This window comes from Camellia sinensis, chromosome 4, assembly GCF_055761805.1.
Source record: "Camellia sinensis isolate YWXY chromosome 4, ASM5576180v1, whole genome shotgun sequence".
Taxonomy (NCBI): domain Eukaryota; kingdom Viridiplantae; phylum Streptophyta; class Magnoliopsida; order Ericales; family Theaceae; genus Camellia; species Camellia sinensis.
Genome location: NC_138964.1, coordinates 7,229,337 through 7,238,942, shown reverse-complemented (window position 1 = coordinate 7,238,942; position 9,606 = coordinate 7,229,337). Strand labels below are relative to the sequence as shown.

Below are 9,606 nucleotides of genomic sequence, written 5' to 3'. Positions count from 1 at the left end.
GTTACTCACAGAGTTCTGGGTTACAGATAGGCTAGTGAGCGTCCTCGGATGCCAACCCTACACAGTTACAGGATGAACACACACTAAGTTGCACATTTGGGAAACAATAACTTAGTCCCTATCTTGACTCGATGTGGTTCTATAGCATTATCCTCATTAAGATGCCTTAAACAAGGTCTAGGAATGCCTAGGATGAAATGAGCATGCACAGATGTACTTTAAAACACTTTTCAAAATTTTCAGAAAACAAGGGTCTCGCTCGAGTGTAGCTTTCTACGCTCGAGCGAACATGCAGACAAAGGATCTCTGCTCGAGCGTGACTTTCCTGGCTCGAGCGGACTGCCAAAGTACTGGATGCATGAAATTCACGCTCGACGGGCGCTCGACCCCCGCTCGAGTGTGAGACACAAGTCCTCGCTCGAGCGTGCATTCCCTCGCTCGAGCGGACTGTAAACACATGCAAAGTACTGGATACATGCATTTCACGCTCGAGCGTTACTTTACTCCCTCAAGCGAACTGCATGAACTCAGAGTGTACGCTCGAGCATGAAGTTCCTCGCTCGAGTGTGGATCCAAAATCTAAAATTTCCAGATTTGTCTCCAAGCATGAAACTCAACATTTAAAGCATCAAATTCGATCCTTTTGGGCTAATTTTCTGGAAAAACACTTTAAAACTCATAATATGACATGTTTCAAAGATCAATTTGCAAAATCAAAGCCTAAAGGTAGTTCAATTGAACCCATTTCCAAACAAAACTTCAAGAACATGATGAACATGCAACATGCATGAATTTAATCAACTTCAAAGCTTCCAATACATAATCAAATGAGTCAAAACTTCCAAAAACATGATGAATTCATGGACCATAACCCAAATATGGTCATGCATGTGAGAATTCTAAGAAAACAACCTCAAAATACAAGAATGTAAACATGCATGCATGATACAAGCTCACTATTCCACACTTTAAGCCATAACTTGGCTCTAGACTCCAACATCTTCTAAACCATGCAAGAACCTACTCAATTCATAAACAAGAAGGTAAAAGCTCTACCTTAAGTCTTCAAGTTCAAGAAGGGAAGCTCAATTTTTGCAATTATCCTTCAATTCCTCTAAATTTCCAAGCAATTCTTGATGAAACCAAAGCTCTCCTAACTCTCTCTCTCTCTCTCTCTCTCTCTCTCTCTCTCTCTATAGTCGGTTTGGTCTCTCAGAGATGAACAAAAGTGATGCCAACACATGTAAATCAAGACTAAACATTTGGTCTAGCAAAGTCCACTTAATGGAATTTTGGTAAATAAGCCAACTAATGTAATTTAACATTATTTAAACCAATTTAATCATACCAAATTAAATTTCAATTAAATCTACCATAAAATCACATTAATTCTGATTAACACAAAACACTAATCAGTTCTGGGTTCGGCCGCCGATAAGGCCTTCAATTTACAGTTCGAAACTTAAAGCATGAACAGGTAAATCAATGACAAACAGATAGAAATGCATTTAACATAACACATTCATGCAATCAGTTTAGAATTTCATCCTAATCAGTTACTTATCATGCTCAGTCACAGCTTAGCAGTAATCAGTGGTGAGGGTTGTCACAAAGATATATAAGATAGATTGGAGATGCTCTCATATAGACGATGAGAAGTATTGGGTAAATTATATTTTGATCTTTTTATGTTTTTATATTTTGATTTTGAAGTCCATTAAAAATCATTGCATTTATTTTATCTAAAAAAATTGAGTTTTTTTTTTTTTTTTTTTAAAATAAGGTGGGGAGTCAGGGTTTTTGATGAATCTTTAAAATTTATTTTTTTTGTAATAATTTCTAAAGGACTTATAAAAAGTTTGTTCATATAAAAAGATAGGGTAATTTGGTTATTTAGTTGTTTTCATTAACGACATCCGGGCGTGTGTCACATTTTAAAAGTTGAAGGGATTCATGCTACGCTTTTATATATTATGAAGGTAAAGTGATACCTCATAATGGTTTAATGGGATAAAATAATATTTCACAATAATTTAGGGAATAAAATGATATAGGGGTGTGAGACATTTTGGTAATTAAATGTGTTATGTTAACGCCGAAGTTTTACGGGATCAATAATTTAGGGGATTAGTTTATATGATTTTTATTTTTTATTTTTTAAATTCAAGAGGTCAAAGTGATATTTAGCAATAGTTTATGAAAATTTTGTGTAAACTATCCTATATTTAATTTGAATCGACAAATATTTTAAGATACATTACACTTTATGCTTTTATGTATTATAATTTTTTTTTTTAATTTTGACCCTTCATGATTCAATTTTTTTCAAATTTACTTCTAAAATTAATTTTCGTCCAAAAGTAAACAAGAAAAACTACATTAATAATCACATGACTTAAAATATATTATTATATTTAATCTACACGTCTAAGCTAAACTTAAATCTAAATATAATAATTTTTTTTTTACCACATCTTTTCATCAAACACAATAATAATTACTTTTTGAAGATGACACGCCATCCTAGTGTGGCTAACCTTCTCCTCCTATAAAAAATTTGTAAATTTGTAAATCTTTTGTTACAGTATCCTCATTTGGCATGGGATTACCAAATTAAAATAGTCACAAAAAAATAAAATATATTAAAAAATTAATAAGATAAAACGTCATATCAAAATTATAATTATTTTATTATTTTTTTTTTTACAAAATTCAAAAAAATCAAAAAATCCAATCCAATCCAAACAAGACTTTTTAGTCCTATGCTAAAATAATCAAAAAAATTAAAAAACTAATGCACTTTCCAAACGAAGCCGGTGTATTATTCAAATAATTCACCTTTTTAAATATGAAAATATCATTATTGTATGAAATGAATAAAAAAATTATATGCATGGGCTTATGAAAAGACAAAATTATAGAAAAAAAGAAGGAATTCAAAGTAATTTGGATGATATTCTCGGACAACACAAGTAAATTATATGCCTTCTCCAATGATTGATCAACAATTTATTTTTCACTATTTTAATTTTTTTTATATTAAATTATTGAGGTGGAATATAATACAAATGATTGATAGGCTAATAGGTGCCAACCTAGTTGGGATGTATTTGACCTATAGTGATGTAATTGATATACCATCATCAATAATTTACATCTATTTTATTTAATGATATAAACTTTTGTAATATTTTATTTCATTTTGAAAGAAATGTTATTTATTCAACCTATTTAATTTAATGATTGTAATATTCAAAGTTTCATTTTGATACATATAAAATTATTTATTTTAAAAGAAGAAAATTACAAAATTTCATATTTTTTTAGTCATAACAAAAATAAAATAAAATAAAATAAGACATACATAATTAAAGGTAAATACCACCACATAAAATACAATCAAACATTTCATTAATCTTAACTAAAATGCTCTAGTTAAAATTTTCTTTTATTTTTTATCCCTCATAAATAATCTATATATGTAATATATTTATCATTTATTTTTTGCTAAAAAAAGGCAAGGCCCGCAATCCGGGCCAGAGCCCTAGCCTTATGCCCTAATCTAAGTGGGACTGGGATTCAGTTTGAGCCCCACTTTTCAGCTCACAACTGGTCCGAAAAAAGGTAGGAGCCCCGTGTGGCCGAGTAGCGGGCCAGCCTAGCCCAAGCCCGACTGAAATTATACCCCTTTTGTCATATTATTATTCTTATGTTTAATAATTTTTTTATAAAAAAATTATAAAATTAATTAAAATAGTTTAGAAAATCCTAAACGAGCCCTTTAGAAATGTAAATTTGTTTATTATTATTGAGTGTGGTAAAGTTTAATTTACCCAAATAATAACAAATCAATAATATTAAATACTAAAAAAGATCCAAAAAATAAGAAGTGTCAATGATATTCATTTAGAAAGTGCTTCATACAGAACCAAATTTGAAGCTACAGCACATATATTGAGTTGTTTTGAAAAGGTGGTTAAAAAATAATTTTTTAATTTTTTTTAAAAAATATATATAAAATATGAAAAATAATATAATTTAAAGTAAATTAAAAATTAAAAAATAATTTTTAAAAACCATCTCCCTTAAAACAGCCCATTATACTTTTTGAAGATTTTGTGGTGGGCTACATATGTTTTTGTCCATAGCAAAGAGAGAATTGAAATGGATCCCCACACCGGTTTTGCAAGATTCGATAGCGATGGTCAGCTTTATTTATAAATTTATTTATTTAATTGACTTGACTTTTATTACAGTACTCTCATTTGGCATGAATTATCAAATTAAAATAGCTAAAAAAAAAAGATAAAATATGTTAAAAAATTAATAAGATAAAATATAATATTTAAATAATAATTATTTTATTTTTTTCATTACAAAAGTGATAGAAAATCAAAAAATACAATCCAAACAAGGCTTTCTAGTTTGCTCAAAAAAAAAAAAAGACTTTTTAGCCATATGCTAAAATAATCAAAAAATTAACGCACTTCCCAAATAAAGCCGGTGTATGATTCAAATAAATCACCTTTTTAAATATGAAAATATCATTATTGTATGAAATAAATATAAAAATTATAAATAAATGTATATTATTTAATTTTTTGATAAATGATCCATATGTTAAAAAATAAAAAAATAATAAAAAAAAAAAGCAAATGGAATGATTAAGGCCAAGTTTGGGATGTTCCAAAAAAGCTAAAAAGTCAAAAAGTTACTCAAAAAGTTAAAAAGTTAACACTATTAACCAAAAGTCAACAATTACGGCTGCACAACTCCCAATTCAAATTTTTCCCTATAAATCAATTTTTACAATTTTTTATTACACATTTTTCAATAAAAAGTCAAAAAGTTAACCCAAACATCCATATTTTCAACCTCAATTTTTTAGTCTAAAAAGACAAAAAGTATACTTATTTAGTCTTCCCAAACTTGGCCTAAAGGGTAGGAGGGAGGTCAAACAAACTGAAAAGGAAAAAGATTGAGAGTTCTCTGTATAATTTCCCACTGAAAAAGAGGGTAAAATTTGAAAAGATGCGTCACCTTCTTAGTTTCCATCTTTTGTTACAGTATCCTCATTTGGCATGAGATTATCAAATTAAAATAATCATAAAAAAACAAAATATATTAAAAAATTAATAAAATAAAACATCATATCTAAATTATAATTATTTTATTTTTTCTTTCACAAAATTCAAAAAAAATAAAAAAATCTAATCCAAACAAAACTTTTTAGTCCTATGCTAAAATAATCAAAAAACTAAAAAGCTAACGCACTTTCCAAACAAAACCAGTGTATTATTCAAATAATTCACCGTTTTGAATATGAGAATATCATTATTGTATGAAATGAATAAAAAAAGGGAAAATTGGCCTAAGGTCTCTCCTGTATTTTTGATATGAGGGGAGGTCCTTTATAATATGTTTTGATGGCTAAGGTCCCTCAAATTTATTTTAGGTTATAAAGTACCTAAATTACCCTTCCTTTATAACATAAATTTGTTTGAATATTATATGGTTGACTTAACTGATACATTTTGGAAACCGAATTTGAAGTGGAGATTTTGTCGGAATTTTCGTCGAAGATTTCAGTGGAGATTTTATGGTGGAGATTTCGTCGGAGATTTCAGTGGAGTTGACGAGAAAGATTGCTACGATCGTGTAGATTTTGTTGGAGATTTCGTCGGAGATTTCAGTGGTGTGATAGTGTATTGATCGCGTAGATTTTCAGTGGAGTTGAATCAGGTTTGTTTTCGATGGAGATAGCACATGCATTTTGATATTTGTTTTGAATTTTTGGGTAGAGAGAGGCCAGCTTGATAGAGTTGATTTTTATTTTTGGAATTAATTTTTTATTATTTGTTTTTTAATCAATTTGAAAGAGTGTTGACAGTGTGTTGATCGCGTAGGTTTTTGAGTTGAGTTGAATTAGGTTTGTTTTCGATTTAGATTCCAAATGTATTTTGATTTTTGTTTAGAGAGAGGCCAAATTGATAGAGTTGATTTTTATTTTTGGAATTAATTTTTCATTCTTTGTTTTTTGATCAATTTCAGATAGTGTTGACAGTGTAGGTGATTTTGATGTTTAGAGTTCATTTTTGGTGCTCTGTTTTTTATCAACATGCTGATGAATTATAGTTGTGTTCTATGTTTTTTCAAACCAGAGAAATTTCATTTTCTGCACTATTGTTTGTGTAGTCTAGAGGAAATTATAAGTGCATATGGACATATTATTAGAAGTTTGTAATGGAGATAGAATATGAGAAAGTGAATGTAAGTTCATAAATTTCTCTATACTTGTATTTGTAGTTCAGAGAAAATTGTAAGTTTGTTACTCACTTTCAGTTTCTAGTTCAGAGAAAAGTATTTCTCTGGACTTGTATTCTATGTGATTTTTTTTCTATAATTGTGTTTAATTGTTAGCAGTAAATTTCTCTGTGATTCATTAAGTTTCTGTGATTTTGTTTTTTATCATCTTGAAGGTGAATATCAGTTTGTAGATGTCTTTGGAGTTTTATTTTAAGTTTAGAGAAAATTATAATTTATAGAAATTTCTCTGGACATTTATGTTGTTATTGTGAAGTGTTTCTGTGATTTTTTTTGTTGTTTTTTGTTTCAGTTTCAATGGACAGTGCAGTGTTGTTGCTGTGCAAATATGGGAATGATACTATTGTCATTAATGTTTCATGCGAATTGAATTTTGAGGAATTGGTTGGCATTTTGTGTAAAACATGGGAGAATTTGAAACCTGAGACTATGTGTATTTCATATTCTATTTTGGGCCATCCGAATTGTATGGTTCGAAATAATATTGATTTTCTGAATATGTTGAGGGTTGTTTGTGCACGCGGTGTTGATATAGTTGATGTTTCAGTTAGTAGATGTAGTACTTCTGATGAAGAGGATGAAGTGGGGTCTAATTGGGTAGATGTTGTGGATAGTGAGTGTGATAGGCTGGTGGATGTTGAAAGGAATTCACTCTCTAAGTTTTGTTCTCACCAAGAAAAGGTGTTATTGTCGGCTAGTTGGCGGAATAATATTACGAGTGTTGGACAAAAGTTTGAGGGTGGTGTGGTTGAGTTCCGTACTTTTTTATGCAAGTATGCTATTGAGGTTGGTTTTCAGTTTACGTATGTTAAAAATGACAAGCTGAGGGTTACGGCAGAATGTGCATATAAGGAATCAAGGGGATGTATGTGGCGTGTACATGCTTCTGTTGAAAAAACAAATGGGTTCTTCTACATAAGGACTTTGAACAATGAACATACGTGTGGTGTGGCGGTTCGTACGAGTAAACATTCGAGGATGACTTCCAGCTTGGTTTCTGGGCTGATACTTGAAGAAATAAGTGCAAAACCTTTAACTCGTCCAGTGGATGTTGTGAAAGAAATGAAAGACAAGTATGGGGTCTCAATTAGTTATAACTGTGGTTGGTTGAGTGTTGAAAAAGCAAAATGTAGTACATATGGGGATTCTTGTTTGTCATTTGATCAATTGCGGTGGTATTTTGATGAGGCATTGAAGAACAATCCAGGGAGTCGTTTTGAGTTAGATTTTGAAGATAACAAGCGTTTCAAAAGAGTGTTTGTGGCTTTTCATGCATGCATTGCTGGTTTCAAATATTGTCGATCATTGCTTTTTCTTGATGGAACATTTTTGAAAGGACGATACAAAGGAGTTATGCTTGATGCAACGGGGAAAGATGGAAATGAAGGTAATTGTAAATATATCTATTTTTATCTAAGTATGTGAATTTTCTATACCTGTAGGAATTGAGTGAATGTGAATTTTCTCTGGTTTTGGCCACTGTGTGGATTTTCTATTGTTGTGGCCACTGTGAGAATTTTCAATGGATTTTTGTCAGCGTATGAATTTTCTCTGGATGTTGTCATTGTGTGAATTGTATCTGTAGGTGGTCACTAAGTGAATTTTCTCTGTATATTATGATTGTGTGAATTTTCTCTGTAGCTGGTCACTAAGTCAATTTTCTCTGGATGTTGCCAATGTGTGAATTTTCTCTGGATGTTGGCAGTGTCAAACTTCTCTGGTTGTTTTATTTTTCTCTGTTGTTTTGTAGGTGGTCACTAAGTGAATTTTCTCTGTATATTATGATTGTGTGAATTTTCTCTGTAGCTGGTCACTTATTCAATTTTCTCTGGATGTTGCCAATGTCAAACTTCTCTGGTTGTTTATTGTTCTATTTTTCTCTGCATGTGTGTACCTAATATGCTTGTTCCTATTTGTTTTGTAGGTTTTTTTCCTGTAGCTTTTGCTGTTGTTGATGCTGAGAATAAAGACAATTGGTGTTGGTTTCTTGAACATTTATATGGAGTATTAGGATCAGAAAGGGTGATAAGTTTCATATCAGATCGACATTGTGGAATTGTGGAGGGAATTGCTAGGTTTTTCCCTAACTGCTTTCATGGATTTTGTCTGGAACATCTAAAGAGAAATTTGAGGGATAAGTTATCATGTGGAAACACAAATTTGGTTAGGGAGACGATTGTGTCCAAGTTTTCAGAATGTGCATATGCTCCAACAAAGGCATCATTTCATTTCAAGTTAAATGAGTTAAAAAGTGAGGGAGGAGACATTGTGAGTGTTTTCTTGAGAAGTTTACCATATGAAAATTGGAGTGATGCATATTTTGCAGGGAAACGTTATGGTGAGATGTATTCAAATGTTGCTAAGTCATTCAATTCATGGATACGAGAAGCTCGGCACTTGCCAATAACAAATTTGGTGGACATGATACGGTTGCAAATCATGAATATGAGGTCTGATAGGAAGCTGCTCTCTAGTAAATGGAATAAAATTTTGTGTCCTCGTATGGATAGTGTGTTGGAGAAGTCTTTTTTGGACGGGAGGACATGGAATGTGAGTTTATCATCTGATAATGTCTTTGAAGTGCATTGTTTTCCTTCGGTTATGGTTGATCTTGGGTTGAGAACTTGTTCATGTCGAAAATGGGAAATAAATGGGTATCCATGTCAACATGCTGTTGCTGCAATTTTTAGGAGTGGAAAGAATTTGAATTCATTTGTTGAACCATTTTTTCATGCTGATATGTATCGTCAAGCATACTCCTTTTCGATTGGCCCAGTTCCAACTGTTGAAAAACCTGTGTGTAGCATTGAAGATGCTATGATTTTACCTCCATTGAGCAAGAGACCTGCTGGGAGGCCGAAGAAGAACAGAATTGCTTCTACTGGAGAGTTTAAAAGGGTGATTAAGTGTAGTCGTTGTGAGAGTATTGGTCACCATAATAAGAGGACATGCAAGGAACCTTTGTTAAATAGTTGAGGATTATACATTTTATTGATGGAATAATACATTTGATGATTACTTTGTGTATTTTGTTTTGTGAAATTTATTTTTTGGACAGTGTATATAATAATATCAATCAAATTCATCCAGAGAAATTTTTCAATATCAGTTAAAGTGTGTTTGTTGATATATACTATAGGCAGTGGGTTTGTAGTACCTGTCAAATTCATCCAGAGAAATTTTCCTATGGCAGAGAAAATTCTGTGTGTTGTGTTTTGAAGCTTCATATTCATCCACATAAATTTGACAATGGCAGACTAAAGTACTGTGTGGATTGTGTTT

At 31.3% G+C, this 9,606-nt stretch overlaps 1 long non-coding RNA gene across 1 annotated transcript; it reads left to right on the top strand.

Annotated features, from left to right (window-relative positions):
- The first annotated feature begins 5,586 nt into the window (after window positions 1-5,586).
- LOC145823250 (uncharacterized) lies at window positions 5,587-9,429 on the top strand. The gene is made up of 2 exons (XR_014365520.1): window positions 5,587-5,742; window positions 8,249-9,429. It is a non-coding gene; the product is annotated as an uncharacterized LOC145823250 (long non-coding RNA).
- Window positions 9,430-9,606: the final 177 nt, after the last annotated feature.